The following is a 17,702-nucleotide window of genomic DNA, read 5'->3' on the forward strand; positions in this document are numbered from 1 at the left end:
AAGGGCACAGTGGACCAAACTCTACTCCCAGTTCCATGAGAGCAGCCACAGCTGGAGTTGCAGCACTGGTGTAACTAAGAGCCAACTTTGGCCTACCTGACTGGCACCTTTTCTGCTTTGGGGTGGTAATTTGGCATTAATGAAACCACTGGACTGTAAATATTTTAAATCAAATGTTGAACTGTGGGTCAAATCCTGCAGTCTATATTCAGGCAAATCTCCCATTAAAGAGAAAGGGAGTTTAGCATGTGTAAGTGCTGAGTATGGACCCTTTGCTCCTCCACATATGATACCAGTGTCCTCCATTAACTCCAGGGGGATTTACTGGTTTTCTACAGAGGGAGAATAGGGCCCCAGAATTTTAATCTCTGTGAGAAAGATAAATGATATGATTAGGTCATTAAATAATTATAGGCCCTGATTTAGCAGAGCTTAAGAAAATGCTTAACTTTAAGTGTGTAAAGTTAAGTACATGCTTAAGTGCTTTTCTGAATTGTGACCTCATCAAAGGACAAAAGCACATGTTTAAAGTTAAGTTAAATTAATTTTAAGCACATGCTTAAACCCTTTTGTTTAATGTTAAGCACATATTTAAGTGTTTTGTTGAATCAGAGCCAAAATTAAAAAGGACCGCATGATTTTCTGTGGTAGAGATACTATACGTATACTGAGAGACAGGCATAGCTGAGTGGTTTGATCCCAGGACCAGTAACCCAAGAATTCTTGAATTGTAATCTCAGTTCTAACAATGACATCTTCTGTGCCCTTGGTCAAATAACTTAAACTCCCTGCCTCAGTCTTCTTATCTGTTAAATGGCGGTGTAAAAACCCAGCTATCTGAGAGTGGTGTTTTGAGGTTGAATTAGTTAATGAGTCCTGTCCTGCAAGGTGTGCTTAGCACAGTGCAATGTTGGGCATTATGAACCTATAAAACAACATTGCTCCAGATTCTGGCTCGGTGTTGGCAAAATGAGCCTGAAAAGTGCCATGGAAATGCGGTTTGAATTCTAAACAAGATTTGTTTGAAAAAAGTTTAATCTCTTTCAGGAAAATGCTGTTTGCACTGTATTACTCAAATGATCTAGCAAAAGTAACACACAAACCAACACCAATATTTTACTCTTGGGGTACACCCAAGTAAATTGGCAACAACTTCAGGTAAACAGTTACTCCATATTTACACCAGAGTAAGAGAAGAATGTGACCCTGAATGGCTGTTCTGTGGGATATTTACTTAGGTCCTTGGTTTGATTAGCATTGATCAGACTAGTTTATCTTGTTGGGGTTTTTTAAACATTTAGTGATAAACAATACAGTCATGATAACATTCTGCTTTTCTGACTATTCAGGGAACATTACAATAACTGGAACACTGATTAGCAATAAGAATAATGATTGCTATTCTTATATTCCAGGTAGCCATTCTGGTTATGATTATCCATAAGAATACATTTATTTTTTCAGTATAGACTGATTTTATGATATTATTAAAGTGCTTTGGAGACTTGGACCAAGAGTCTTGTTCACAGTTGCAATGCTCTAAATCTGGAGTAATATCATGGAAATCATGAAAGTTACTATGGATTTACCCCCATGTGACTTTGTCCCCACCTCTTCTGACATAGCTAGCAGGCTTTTAGCTGGAGTGGAGACTGAATCAAAGAAAATGAAGGTTACCACATCTCAAGGAAGGGCTTTGTGGTCAGTCAAGGCTTGGAAGCTGCCATTTAACATTCTACTGTTTGCCAATGATATTTCTGGACATATGCCAATGAACTTAAGAAGAATTTAGTTAGCTTCTTCCTGAACCAACTGAGATACCTAATCTTCTACCTGGGGAAAAAAAATTAAAGAATACACACGCAAACAAAGAAAATTATGATTGATATTTCAAAGCCTTGTCATACCCAATAGCATATTCTCTCCATCAGTCTTACTTTGTCTTCTCCTTTTTCAAGAATATCATTGCCCCCTTTCAAGCCGAGAAGCTAGTTCTGCACTCATGGGAGATTCACAAAGGGGGGCACTAGCTAAAGGGGGGACATGTGACCTCCCCACGTGATCTCCCATGTGACTCCTCCCCACCCCATCCCCAGCCCGGGGCCCACATGTTCTCCCCATTCCCTTCCCATGATCTATCCCACACTACCTGAGGGGCGGAGGCTTTGTTCTCCTCCCGCTGTGCCGGAGGCTTCTGAACTACAGGGCTCTCCAGAACCACCTCGGCGAAAGAGCAGAACATGAGGCCGCGAGGTGGCCCCACCCTGGCAGCTCCTCCGGCACAGCTGTATTGCCACCAGCCCTGTCCCGTCCTCCGGCGGGGCTGCTGTACACATCCGAGGCAGGAGATGCAGCTGCGTGGAAGGGCTAGAGACAGGGCTGGGGGTGATGCAACTGCACCGGAGGAGCTGCCAGCGTGGGGTCACCCAGCGGCCCCATGTTCTGCTCCTCCTGTGTCTTTCTGGCATGGAGTACCGGCGATAAATATCTTACCGGTATGACGTACCGGATTATCCTACCATACTTACACCACTACCTCTCTCAAACACACACACCTCAATACTCAGCAAAAGCCTCCATCCACTCTGTCCAAACGCCTGTGCGGGTACACAACCGCTTTTGTCTTAGGTGGACTTTCACCTAAAGGATCCCAAAGTATTTTACTGCCTGTGTCCAAAAATATAGATAAAAGGATGCCTAAAGTTAGACTCCTGAGTCATATTTAGGCAGCTAAATAAATGGTTTTTTTCAAAAGTTCTGAGCATTCAGTAGCTCCCCTTGGCTCAGATGTATAGGGATAAGATCCCCAAAGTTGTAAGGATCTTTATTAAAATTTTAAAACAGCTGATTGTTGTATTTTCATAGTTTTAAATTAATAGTTAATGGAATATTTGAACTGGAGTTTGATTTTTAACACAAGGGGTTTCAATTAAACCTCTCATGGGTTTCCCCCTACATAAGTCCTGGGGCATCATGATATTAATGGAAATCAAAGAAGCTACACTGGTTTGAGTCAGAATAAAAACAGGACCTATGTATGAAGCTACATGACATAATCTATAGCTCGTGTTCATATGTGTGTTCTTTTCTGTGTGGGTATGTTAAATCAAAGACACTGCACGTGTATGTTCACGGTGAAAAATGTACTGTACGATGACTACACTGCATGTAAGTGTGGGCTTGCATTTTCAGATTTCTTGTTATGAAATGCTGCTTGGTTAAGTGCAAAAACACGCACTGTAGTCCTCTTTCTGTAGTTTGTCATGATTTGTTGTCTTCAGCAAATGGATCCGATTAGAGCATCATTGCTCTTTATTTATTAAAGGGAAAATATTGTGCCATTAATTATTAAAAGCACCCAAAGAAGTCCCGATATCTTGAATTACTGCCAAACCAGAGGATAATGTATAGTGCAATACTGTCTTTCTTTTCCGTGTGTTAGTTACTACCCAACTTGTGCCTGGTTTTACTTTCTAGGATTTAATACCCCCCATTTGCACTTGTAAACGATTGTACACATATACTGCTTACACACACCACACTCTCTACCTGCAGTTCCCTTGCTAAGATCTGACTTCAGATAAAAGTAACATAGGGCTAGACCATGTCATTCATTTTCAGGCAGAACTCCTAATCAATTACATTGCAGACTTCTGCTTTAAAAATTGATAGTACATAATGGCCCGTACATATTCCTCTGGGCTATGAACATTCTGTAATTAGCAGATAACTTACTAAACATCAGTTAGCTAAATCTTTCCCAACCCTAAGTAAAAATACCTATTTTTTTATTTTGCATCACGCTGTTAAAGCTTTCATTTGTCTATTATATTTAAGGCTTTTATAAGTGAAAAATAAAAATAGGATGGTTATTGGCTATATTATTATTGAAACTGATAGGGTCTAAGACTGAGTAAGCTTAATCATGTGACAGTGCTAATAGAACTGTCCAGACATTGAGCATGAACAGGGAATCACCTTTCCCAGAGGAATGGATAATGATCTATGCGGCTCCTTTTTGAGAGACAAAGTGGGTGAGGTCATATCTTTTATTGGACCAACTTCTGTTGGTGAGAGAGAGAGAAGCTTTCAAGCTACACTGAGCTCTTCCTCAGGTCTGGGAAAGGTTCGACCTTGTATTTAGCTGTGATGCTCTGAGTACCTTTCGCAGACCCGAGGAAGAGCTGTGTGTAGCTCGAAAGCTTGTCTCTCTCACCAACAGCAGTTGGTCCAATAAAAGATATGACCTCACCCACCTTGTCGCTTTAGGGACCGACACAGCCCAGCAACACTGGCTCCTTTTTATTTGGTTTCACTTGCACGCATCACGTATGAAGCTCTGCACATTTGATTGAGGATGCTGCAGGTGTAGAACTCGTTAAAAGGAAATGAAAATCTCTAGTTTTACTTTTCAATAAAATCCTTTTCCTGGCTGTCTCTTCAATGAACCCCTAGGAGTCAGAATCCTCTCTAAAACAAGCCAGGGGGCTTTCTATCAACAGCATGTATATGATTGAGCTACTTGAGATGGTTCCTTTCATATTGCTATGAGTGGTTTTTCTAGAATCTAGTGGAGAATTCAGCCTAAAGGCTATTAATGTGACATGACAGCAGCACCGAGGGCCTAATCCAATTCTTATTGAAGGAATGTGGCTCAGGCCCTAAATTCCTAGGATCTAACTCTCTCAACTGGAGCTCAACATGCATTGGATGAAAAAGTGAAAGTGATGCCCTGTCCTCTCAAAAGACAGCAAATTACCTGGTACTCTATGTTCCTGCCATTAGCTAGAGGGGAGATTACTTGGCTTGATCACTTTTCAGCTGTGTTGCAGAAATAATGGCCATGGCCTTTGAAAAAGTAGGAGTAGCAAGGCCAAAGCCCTCCTCCCATGATGAGCTGCCCTCTAAAGACAATGGAGGAACCAAAAGGGGAACAAGTTAAACACATCTGTCCCTTGCACATTCATATACTTCCAGGAAATAGAACAACATTTCCTCATTACTATGTTTTAAAGACAATCCATTTCATAATTCAGTTCTTTCCCTTTCTGTCCATGTCTTCTTTACACGTTACTTCTATTTTTATTAGACCTGGGGCCCAACCTGTAAAGTTAGAACCCAGATTTTAAATATCCTACCCTTCTGCAAAGCTCAGGGATAAATAGTTCAGCCCATCATTGTGATTGGGGCCAGCTAAACATCTGGATTCATAGCCAGATTCCAAAATGTATTGGGGTATTTGGCTCTGGGTGCTCAGATAAAATGATGAGGGTCCTGGAATAAAATCCTGTAAAGATACAGAGAGAGAGAGAGTGAGGAGGGGTTTTGTTTGTATCTATGTATGTCTGATTTATACTGCATTTTATTATATACCATTCTCCTGCTAAGCAAAGTTAGGAGAACTATTGGGAATAACCCAGGAAGAGTTGTTCAGACAGGAGTGGGCCAAACACAAATAAACAAGAAAAATAATAGCCAGTGAAATAGAGGTTCAACACACAAAAGAAAGACTCCCTTTCTGCCTACATACATCCATACCATTTATAGAGGTGGCAGGAACACACTGTGGTGGCTGATTGATTCCAGGTTTGGGTTTTTTTTTGATGATACCATAAACTATAGGAAAAGCTTGAATAATGTATGAAATTATTCAATAATTAATAAAAGTAATCAGAAACACTCAACTGAAAGGCAGCTTTGCAAATTATTTCTCACCATTCTTCGTTTGTTTCATTTCACAGCATATGCTTGAAACCAGGGGACAGCAATCCTTGCATTTTGATACCTAGTTCTGTGTATCTCTGTGTGTTAGAGAAGAGATGGGAGGACTCCACTTATTGCTGGGGAATTGTTACTTCTGTTACAGGTGTGCAGAAAGCAGCTGAAATCTATTCCAGAAAACCAAACCAACTGCTTCGAGAGGAAGTAATTTGCTACAGGATGGAAGAAGGAAAGGACTATTGTGTTCCGTAAGGCTCTGGCTACACTAGAGAGCTTACAGTGGCACAGCTGCATTGGTGCACTTAAATTGGCATAAATTATGTGGCGCAAGGTGGTGGGTGGCTAATTTATACCTCTGAGGAACATAATATATGTCGACTTAAGCTGTAGTGTAGCCTAAGACAGTGGTCCCCAAACTTTTCATGATCGCAACACCCTTACCCATGTCTGCGCCCCTCCCCTGTGGGAATTGGGGGCTGGGAGCTGGGGCCATGGCTGGGGGCAGGGGCTAGAGCAGAACTGGGGCGGAGTGGGGCTGGGTGGTGTTCCCACCCTGCCCCCAGTGGGGACTGGCCTGGGTCCTGCTATGCCCCGCTGCACGTTCCTCCGCGCCCCAGCAGTGTTGTTTCCTCAAACACATTCTTGTCTGCTGTGTCCCACTTAGTTCTAAAAGTCTCAAGTGAAGGATTCTGGCTATTAGAGCTCACAGCCAAGATGTTTGCCCTGCCATTAACTCTAGTTTTTACTTTTCTGACTCTCATCCCATTACTGCACTCCTTGTTACTACCCAAAACTGACTCTTTCTTCTTACGACTCAGTTTTACCATTCTTCCTCCTACTGAGTAGTATCTTGTGAAACAATTCTTCCCACTGACTTCACTAGAGCTGGATATGGAGGAAGGTGCTATGCAGGGAGATTAGGACTGTAGCCTTTTCTATACAGGGAATTTTATCAAATAGTTCCCCCTGTTGTTAATACCAGCCTACTGTAGACATGGCTTTTGTGTCTACTCTACTTTATGCAACTATCACGTCTCCATCACTTCCTCATTTGTCACTTAGCCCAGATGTACACATCAAAGGCCAAATTCTGCCACTCTTACCCACACTGAGTAGTATCTTGCTTTGTGACTATCCTCACTGATTCCAATGGGACTACTCATGGAGTAAGGTACTATTCACTGTGAGAAAGGGTGGCAGAATCAAGCCCTAAGTTAGTCTCTCTTCATATAGCCACAGAATCCACAGTGTATTTTTGTTTAGACAGTGGCATCAGCTCTCATTATGTTGCTTCCATTATGACCAACCAAAATTACATCTGATGTAGTCAGTGATGACATTATATACAGCTTGATATTAGTTAATGGCAGAAAAATAAATACAAGTTTGATCCTGTCTCCGAGCTAGAACTATGGTTAATACTTTACATGGATCAAAGGTGAGAGTTAAGAGCTACATGTCCAAACGGCTGGAGTCATATGTCATTACAAGCTTAGAAAAGGCTATTGATCTGTTATTACTGCATAGCTAACAGGAAGATATTACAAAGCTAATGCTAGGCCACTGTTGGCAGCACAGCTCATTACCAAGCCATGCTGCAAGGGGGTAGAGGTGGGAGAAGTGTGGAGGAGACTAGCACAATATTTGGAATTCCAAGATCCTAAGCAACTGTCCTGTGTATTTTTGGTCTGTATGTGGTTAGCAGGCCAAAGACACAAACCTACCTACTGCTCTGTTCCCTCCGTCCACATGGCTGCTAGTCCCTTCCTCAAGAAGATAAATGCATCAGGAACCACACTGAGTTTACTGAGTCACTTTTCCCCCTTCCACAAATTTTGGCGTGGAAGGGGATATTTCTCTATAATCTGATATCATCAATCTCTTAGCACCAAATTCAGCTCTATGTAACCAGACACAACTTCCACTGATTTCAGAGGCAATTGTGCCAACTTGCTGTAGCCAGGCTGCATTTGATCCTTAGAGCTGGCATTCCCTTTGTCTTTTGTCTCAGAAATATCTAGCACTTCTGTTCCATTCAGAAAATATATTACAGCTCTGGCTGCATTCTGGAAGGGAGACCCATCTGTTTTCCAGCTGTTAGTAATGGAAGCTGTCACAAGGTGTTACCTCTCTATAAGTCATTACATGATATATGATTGAAGGTGCTGATGTCAACACAACAGAATGTTTTTCAATACAGTTGGCCACTATCAACATTTCAAGGGTATTTTCTCAGAGTCTGTGTGTTTATCTCAAGAGAAAGGAGAGAGATACCAAAGATTTTCCAGCACACAGAAGGCTATATTTGGCCATATCTCAGTGTTTCCCTTTTGTCCTGCCCCTTCTCTCAGTATATAAACTATCTTTCATGCCTGTCTAATCTGTTACATTTCTGTTAGTAGCGAGAACCCAATCACTACTGCTTCACTCAGGGGAAGTCATGCCAGTAGCATTTCAGAAATAAAATTCTTTATGGACTAATCTGACTTTTATAAAATCATGCGGATGCACACACGCACACACTGAGTCACCTGACCTCTTTCTCCACGTTTCTCTGTCTGTGACATGGATCTAAATAATTACCTACCTCAGGTGTGATTTCCTTCATCAGTGTTTGTAAAGCACTTTGAGGTCCCTGGATGAAAGCTGCTACAGAAGTTCAAAGCATTGTTATGTTATAAAATATTATAAATATTTAACTAGTGGTGGAGAAGTGAAAGGTTCTTTCTCCCACTGCCAAATGCCTGAGCAATCTGGGTCCCCAGACCTGATCCAAAGCCCATTGAATGTATGTGAGTTCTATGCTTACTCTAACAGATGGGCACAGAGGCTGAAAGTTAAGACAAACAGCCAGCCTTATATAAGGATTCCATTGCTTTTGTTCTTTTTGTTCAAGCCAGATGTTTCCTATAGCTTTTAGGTTCACCTCTCACCCGTCAGATAAATTGCACTTGCACTCCCCAGTGCATGTACACATGATACAGTGTGCCCATCACCAATTACGTTCTCGACTAGGCTTGACGACAGTGTGTTTGGAAATGTAGAAGTGTAAGAAAAAAAGCAAAGATACTGAAATGCTTTACACTGGGTCCCTGTTACGGATGTTCTCATGCACCAAGACATAAATTACACAGACTGAAACATCATTTGTATCACACGTTGTCACAGTATCTCAAAATCACTTTCAGGACTGTACCTCATGGAAGTAGGTATGTAAATAGTAGGATCTTCCCACTTCAAGTCTCTCTCCATCAATGAGAATTCATCATCCCACAGTTTTGACACACTATTGGCTTTGATCCCTGCACCAGCCATTGGAGTCGTCTGCATGTTAAAATATATCTTCTGCTAGAAGAAGCTAAGCCTCCAATCTTCAACGTTTTAAAGCAGTTCAGTTCAATCTGCTCCCTACTGTGGTATTAATTTTTTGAACGTTCAGATCCTGCTCTGTTCCTTTCCCTGTGTTATCTTAACAAATTAATATGTTTGGCGGAAGAGAGAAACAACTTATATAGGGATAGACTGAGCTTTTTGGATAAGCCCTGAATAGGTAATTGTGTGTAACAGCTCCACCCCAAGACCAGACACCTCAGAGAATCACAGTTCCTCCTTATACACTGTGAGAAAGAGGGGAAGGCAAATACTGCAGCTCTTAAAAGGGTGCAGCTTCCTTCCCTCCTCACACATGGGCATCTTCACCCACACTACCCCCTACCTGCCCACTTGCTCAGAGTGGTGAGTATGCAGAGAGTCAGGGCTGTGCTTTGCTATAGTCTCGGACTGAAGATGTGGGTAGGCAGAGCAATGGGATTACCTGTGGAGTAAGGTACTCACTCCTCAGTGTGAGTGAAGGTGTCAGAATCTAGCTCTTACATTGTAAGATCTTTGGGCAGGGATTGTCTTTTACTCGGGGCAAGATTGTGCACCCCTTATTCACAGGGCTGAGCATCACAGAAATAGTCACAAGTGAGGTCAGCAGGACTACCCATAGGAATAACTGCTCATCAGTGTAAAAGGTTCACAGTCCAGCTCAATGTGTTTGTACAATGCCTAACTCTAGGGGTTACTGTGATACAAATACATAAAATAAAATAATAATAATTAATAAGGGTAAAGGTAGCAGAATCTGGTCCTATAATTACTCAGGGATTAAGGTGCTACTAAATGAGAGTAAAAGCAGCAGCATCTGGGCCTTATTAAGGAGAATCTATTATATTTTACATATGCCACCCAAAAACACACAAACTTTGAAGTGTAATCTTGGAATGTTCTCTAGCACAGAGATAATGATCTAGCGGATTGCTCATCTTTATATTGCTTACTTTCCCTCACAGAGAGTTTAAACTGTTCCCATCTTTCAAAATCCAATTTTATTTTATTGATCACCAGACCTAGCTTTACTTTTATCATGCCCCTTAGGTTATTTCTTCTTTTAATTCCCAGATGCGTCACCCAACCCTCAGCTGCCGATTTGAGTTTGATGCTGTACAATACACCTTGAAGCACCCTTCTGAAACTGCCATTATTCTGAATTCATCCCAGTATGTGCTAAGCACTTGGAGAGCCTCTGATGAAAAGGTGTTAAATAAATGCAAAGCATTATATTGTCAGCACTTTAAATCATGACAGATTTATCAGGTTTGGAATGTGAATACATGTTTTTGTGACTCAGCCATGAATAATCTACATTTGCATATAATATTTCTCTGTAGTCAACACACCTTCCTTCTGGTTTAATCCTTTTGACTTTTGCTGCTGTAATGGAATCTAAAACTAAATTATAGAAGTGATTATGGACTAGTTTGCTGAGTACTTGGTGAGGATATACATGGATTCATCTATAGACATGGATGCATACCCTTGGGATATACATGGATGTATCTATAGACATGGATGGCCCCTAGTCATTTTTAGCAAGTTGGCACAAAAACCGTTCACCAAAGCTAATCTTTCCCCCATCTACAAACAGATGCTTCCAATTTGCTTTCTCGGAATCCAGAGTTAACATGGCAACTTTATGTGCCCTTCTAATATTGTTAATTGCGTTTATTACAATAGTGCTGAGGGACCAAACAAGATTGGAGCCTCATTCTGCTTGGCACTGTACAAACAGAAAATAATAGATAGTCTCTGCCCCAAGAGCCTACAGTCTAAACAGACAAGACAGACAATAGGAGAGGAAAGGGATATAACATACCAGCAGTAATTAGTATTAATAAGATCTATAAGTTGTCATAAATATAAAGGGAAGGGGAAACACCTTTAAAATCCCTCCTGGCCAGAGGAAAAAACCCTTTCACCTGTAAAGGGTTAAGAAGCTAGGATAACCTCGCTGGCACCTGACCAAAATGACCAATGAGGAGACAAGATACTTTCAAAAGCTAGGGGGAGGGAGAAACAAAGCCTCTCTCTTGGTCTTTGTGATGCTTTTGCTGGGGACAGAACAGGAATAGAGTCTTAGAACTTAGTAAGTAATCTAGCTAGATATGCGTTAGATTCTGATTCCTTTAAATGGCTGAGAAAATAAGCTGTGCTGAATGGAATGTAGATTCCTGTTTTTGTGTCTTTTTGTAACTTAAGGTTTTGCCTAGAGGGATTCTCTATGTTTTGAATCTAATTACCCTGTAAGGTATTTACCATCCTGATTTTACAGAGGTGATTCTTTTTACTTTTTCTTTTCTTTTAAGAATCTGAATGCTTTTTTCATTGTTCTTAAGATCCAAGGGTTTGGGTCTGTGTTCACCTATGCAAATTGGTGAGGATTTTTATCAAACCTTCCCCAGGAAAGGGGGTGTAACGTTCGGGAGAATTTTGGGGGGAAAGACGTTTCCAAACGGACTCTTTCCCAGTAATATACTGGTTAGACGTTTGGTGGTGGCAGTGATAAAGTCCCAGGGCAAAAGGTAAAATAGTTGTACCTTGGGGAAGTTTTAACCTAAGCTGGTAAAAGTAAGCTTAGGAGGTTTTCATGCAGGTCTCCACATCTGTACCCTAGAGTTCAGGGTGGGGAAGGAACCTTGACATAAGTAATCTTATGTCAGAATAGCTTTCCTTGGAAAAGTCAGCCTAATTTGGCTCGGAGATTATGCTGCTTGTCTAGACGTCACTTGAGCAATTATTTTACAGTTCACATTAAGTAAACAGAATGATAATGACAGCAACACAGCATCTAGGTTTTGAAATGACTGACATAAATGTATTTCTTTATGCCTATAGAAACTTTATTGAGTATATTAGAAATCCTGGGCTTGATTCTCCACTGTTGCACCAGTTTTTCAACAGGATGAATCCGTTATTGTAAATCTGGCATAGCGGAGTGGAGACAACTGGTTCCCTGAATGCCTTTTTAAACTAGATCTGTGAACCTGACCATAGCTGGGACCTGATATTGGAATGAACTCTCCCAAGGCAGACCCCTGCACACAAGCACAGTCCCATTTCTTTCAGTGGGACTCCATGGAAGCACTTGGGGCTGCCACATTGAGCTGTTTGCAGGGTCTCTTCCCTTTGGGAGGGTATCTTAGACTAATAGCCATTCTAGTGCACAGTGTTCCCTGTGCTTCATTTTCATTGTGGGAGGTCTTAGTCACACAAAGAGTGGTTAATTTCCTGCTTTGTGGGTGATTACTTTCAGAGCATATAACTGAATAGAATAATCACAGTAACTCAGAGATGTCCTTACCAGAACACCAATGTCCTTACTGTATCCTGATCCTGCACTTGAATACTGTAAATGCTGTTTTTGTGTTGTTTTGAGTTGGCAAAACTTCGCAGTAAATCTGCTCAGAAACTCAGAGGAAACTAATGTTCAGAATGCATGTTACTCCTGCCTAACCATATCATGTTAATACTACACTTTCCTATATGTCCTGGAGAAGAAGTGGACAGAGAGAGAGCGGCACTGTTTTCTGTATATAAAGATCTTGTTCTTTCATTTTATACTTTTGAACCATGATTACAGATCAGATAAATTTAGCCACTAGAGTCCTCAACCCTCGCCGCTCTTCAAAAGTATTTTAATGATCATGATTCACTGGTTTCAATGAGGCAATTCATGTGTGATAGGTTACATTTATGTATAGGTGTTTGCAGGACGCAGTGTTTTCGCTTTCCCTTAATGATTAATTTAAGCAGTTCATCACATTTTAAACTCATTTCTATAACCACCTAAAAATTGACTCAACGTATACTAGTTTTACACTCATGTGACTTCGCTGACTTCAATTAAATTGCTCCAGATTTACACCAATGTGAAAGGAGATCTCCATCATTGTGACATGAGGTCCTATACTCTATCATTTGTATAGCACAGATCTTTTCTGTCAGTAATTTGAATTTCATCCAATCTTCCAGACAGGCGGAACTTTTGTGTTTAAAACCCATCTCCCATTCCTCTGTAATAATATGCTTTAATGCACATTTCTTATATCAACCTGCACCACTGTAAGATCTCTTGTGTAGCTGCTCTATGCCAATGGGAGAGAGCTCTCCCATCAGCATAATTAATCCATCCCAACGAGGGGCAGTAGCTATAGCGGCAGGAGAAGCTCTCCCACCAACATGGCGCTGTCCACACCGGTGCTTGTGTCAGTGTAATTTATGTCACTCAGAGGGGTGCAAAGGATCGGTTCCCACAACCACCAATAAAAATGAATAGCCCACTGAATTTGGCCACACCTGATTTGATTGTGTTGGCCTCGTTCCTTTGTCTGTAGAAAATCTGCTTATCAACGTCCCCTGACATGCCTGGTTTAAACACATTTTAGTTATAATTTCAGCACAACTGCATACTCCTTTGTGGGTTGTCCGTACATCCATCACACCATAATTTTTCCTATGACACCTTTTTGACACATATGTGATGGAGTAGGGAGTTTTAACCTGGTAATCTTGCATGGGAGTTTTACTAGTTTACTGTCTGCATTGATACTAGATGGTTATGGGAAATAAGGGTGTGACTTCACTGAGGGATGACACTTGATGGCCAGCAAATAAAGGATTGCAGCTGCCCTTCATAACCTAGGCCCAGGAGGGGGTTGGGGCCAGGTGACACCTTCTGCCTGGGAAACTGGACAAAGGCTGGAGGAAGAGCTGGGGGGTGTGGCTAGATGAGGCTGCTGGAGGGAGTTTCAATTTGGAGCTCGCTGGGGAGACCGGGGAGAAGGGGGCAGAACCTGGGTCTGGGCTCCCCACCCCCCAGGAGGGACCTGACTTGAGGGGTCCTGTTTTCTGTACCTACAAGCTCTGTTTTAGACTGTGTTCCTGTTGTCTAATAAACCTTCTGTTTTACTGGCTGGCTGAGAGTCACAGTGAATTGCAGGAAGTGGGGCGTGCAGGGCCCTGACTCCCTCACACTCCTTGACAACAGATTACAACAATAGTGAGTTGGGGTACACTGAGCGGGTCAGGCTAGCCCAAACTCACTGCTACATACCAGGGACCCCCTTGTCTTCTGGCATAGGGATGCTCTTAGGGTCATAACATGCTTATGTACTTTGCTGAAAGGGGGACTCATTCAATAAATACTTTTGAGTTAAGTACAGCAAGGTGATGTCACCATGTTTTATAATCTAATATAAAAATAATTACTAAAGAGCTCTAGAATATCAGTGTATTCTCCATTCCTTCTCCTTCCTATCTTTGCATCCCCCCCGCCCCAATCTTAGAGCTAAATTGGGCTTTTGCTTATACCAATGCAAATCCATCAACTACACTGGGGTTGTGCTGGTTTTAAAGAAAGTCAGATTTAGCCCTACCCGTCTAGCTATGCTGGAGGTTCTTTGGGCTAAACAGAAGATTCATCCTCAGCAGAACAATATTGACCTTTTACCCAAAGGAGGAGACTTAGTGCCAGTTATTTATAGAAGACTTAAATCATGTAATTCTCCCAAAAGGCTGACTGCATAAAGCTAGAGCTAGCATAACTCATACATACCATAAACATATCCATGACTCATTACAGCAGACAGTGGATGAACTTACTGGGTTTTATTGAACTGTAAGGACTTAGAGTAAATCCACTGCTCCTTTCTCCATGTTCCACTTCCCTCCCTGCAGTGACTTACTTTTTTGCCCCACGGTGACAAAAGGGTTGAGTTTTACTACAAATCTCCTCAGAGTGGAAGATGTTGATAGTTATTCTCCACAGTTGCTTCCCAGCAGGCACTGCCAGCAGAACCCTGAAGTTTTATGTTGTACCAGTTAAATGTGACCTAACTGAGAATATTCTCCAGGGCTTTTTAATTTCTGAACATGAACAATGTTGTGACAGTTGGCCAAGTGCATGTCCTTTGTGATGGAGTGGTTGTTTTCAAAGTCTCTCAGCTCTGATTCACTTTTGTTCAATTTATTGTTGTCTCTAGTAGTTGAGATTAATGTGGATTTTATTTTATAAGTGAATATGAAGTTCATTTGCGGTTCATATCTCGAGCAACACAGCAGAGATAAATCTTTTAGAAACAAAATGTCCTACTGCTTGCTCTGGGTTCATTAAGTTTGTCTAAACACTTAAGAAGTTCACTTTTAGTCTCTGCCTAGCATCAATTCCCGTGAAGTTAGGACTTAAAAAGTAAAGTGCATTGAGCACAGTATGTTGAGATGTGATATCCCCAGAAACCTGGTCATGTAGTCTCCTCACCTATTATTAACAAAAGAAGCTTGTATCTGTGCAGGGCCTTGTGCACTTTTTCATTCAATACCACCAACATTTTAGGTGGAAGGGTAGGTATATGTAAGCAGGTACTTTTCCCAACATGCTCTGCAGCCATTGTCACAATATGTCAAGTTCAAAATCACTGAGGTTATTTTTGTGAGGTTTGGCATTATTACAAAGAATAACAACAATAAAATAAGATAAGAAACAGTTTAAAGTTCTCCCCAAGACTGGTTGCTCCTACAGGTCCTCCTTTAGGAGTGCTCACCCCACACCTAAAATCTTCTCACCACTGAAAGCCACTTCACCTCCCCTATATTAAGATATGGTAATGAATCACTTATGCCAGTGAGTCAGCAGAAACAACTTAACCCTTTCCCCGCAGGATCAACAGGGTAAACACAGAATGGCTACAGTTCTCTAGTGTAAGAAACTTGGAATGCTGGTCACACTGCTCTAAGAGTGATCTTCCATATGTCTGTGTCTGATACATTAGGGCCAATTTTTTCAAAAGCAACTAGTGATTTGGGGTTCCTCCATTTTTGAGTGCCCAACCGGAGACAACTTAAAAGTGCCTGATTTTCAGAAAGTGCGGAGAACCTGCCCTCTGAAAATTAGGCTCAGGTTGAAAACCCAAAAATGGAGGAACTAGTCACTTGGGAAAATCTTAGCCTATCTGTATAGAATTTTACTTGACATTTTATGTCCTGTGTGTAATCTGCAGAGTTGAAACTAGAAAGATAATTCTGAACATATAACTAGACCTACAGCACAGTCATGCCAGTTTCAAAATGCCATGTGACCGGGGGCTATCTATAACACCCAGGTCACTGAGGTTGCTGCAGCACTGGGAGATTTGCAGGTTTAACTGAAGTCAATTAATCAGTTTCTGTTGGGATCACTGATACTTGGGTGGCAATTGCTGGGCTAATGAGGCAATTGGCTCAATAATTGGGAGGAACTGGGAGGTAAAGAGTGGTCTTAGAGAGAGAACGGGGAAGAGGAGAGAGAGAGAGTTGTGCGGAAGTCTCTGTCTGCTGTATACCTAGGGTTCCTTCTTTACAGTGTTGTAGCCGTGTTGGTCCCAGGATATTAGAGAGACAAGGTGGGTGTGGTTCTTTCTTTCGTGCTTGGAAACCGAAGATTAAAAGCACACTTTATGAAAGGGAAATGGCCTGTGTGTGTTGGTGGCTAGGAGACCACAAGAACAGGCTAGTCAGCGGCCCTATGGCATGCAAATATTTAGGACTACCTTTATTTTTCATTAGTAATAATATATTTGTTCTGAGGCTCCTGAAATTTTACCTTGTGCCATTGTGTTCTCACAAAACACAAGCTCTTGGAGTATGTAGTTTTATAAAAGACTTTAATACAAATACTTAGGCCTTGTCTACACTATGGGGGGAGATTGATCTAAGTTACGCAACTTCAGCTATGTGAATAATGTAGCTGAATTTAACGTACTTAGATCTACTTACCGCAGGGTCCACACTATGCTATGTTGATGGGAGATGCTCTCCCACCATCTCCCCTTGTGCTTCCCATGCAGGTGGAATACAGGAGTCAACAGGAGAGTGATCTGCGGTCGATTTAGTGGGTCTTCACTAGACCCGCTAAATCGACCACCAATGCATCAATTGCCACAAATTGTTCCTCCAGTAAGTGTAGACAAGCCCTTATTTTTAAGTTAATAAATTATTTTTTCTAACTCTACAGTATGAGAGATGCTCAGGCACTCAGGTTCTATGTGGATGGGTGTAGTAAAACACCACCACCACCCTACTGGCTATATGTCTTAATGTATAGATAATATTTAAGGCCCCAATCCTGAAAAGACACATGCTTAATTTGATGCATTATGAGTGGTCTCATTGAAGTTAATGGGATCTATATCAGGGTGAGGTATTATCCTTAATGCATCTTATTCCATTAAACCCTACATAAAGTTATTTTAGGATATCCTTTATGTCCTGTTTAGTAGACAAGTTATACACCTGTTTGATCATGTGCATTTGCAGACTTTTCTGTAACCCAAGCACATATGGAGCTTCCCATTCCACTATTTCACTGTGTGCTGTGTGGTATCTGTCCTTAAACACACATGCCAGTCTGGCTTTGCTACATGAATAATCTTAATATTTTTTACTTTACTATTAGACAGTCACTAATAGTATTGCATATGTTTATTATGGTTATGTTACACTCACCTCTAGTATCTGTTTTGAAATTCACTCTGTGCTAACTTATTTCTATTGCCACAAACTAATCTGTTGTAGAAACTGCATTCTCATCAGAGTTTTGTCCTCTAGCTGCATGTTTATGAATGTAT

Source organism: Lepidochelys kempii, chromosome 6, assembly GCF_965140285.1.
Source record: "Lepidochelys kempii isolate rLepKem1 chromosome 6, rLepKem1.hap1, whole genome shotgun sequence".
NCBI lineage: Eukaryota > Metazoa > Chordata > Testudines > Cheloniidae > Lepidochelys > Lepidochelys kempii.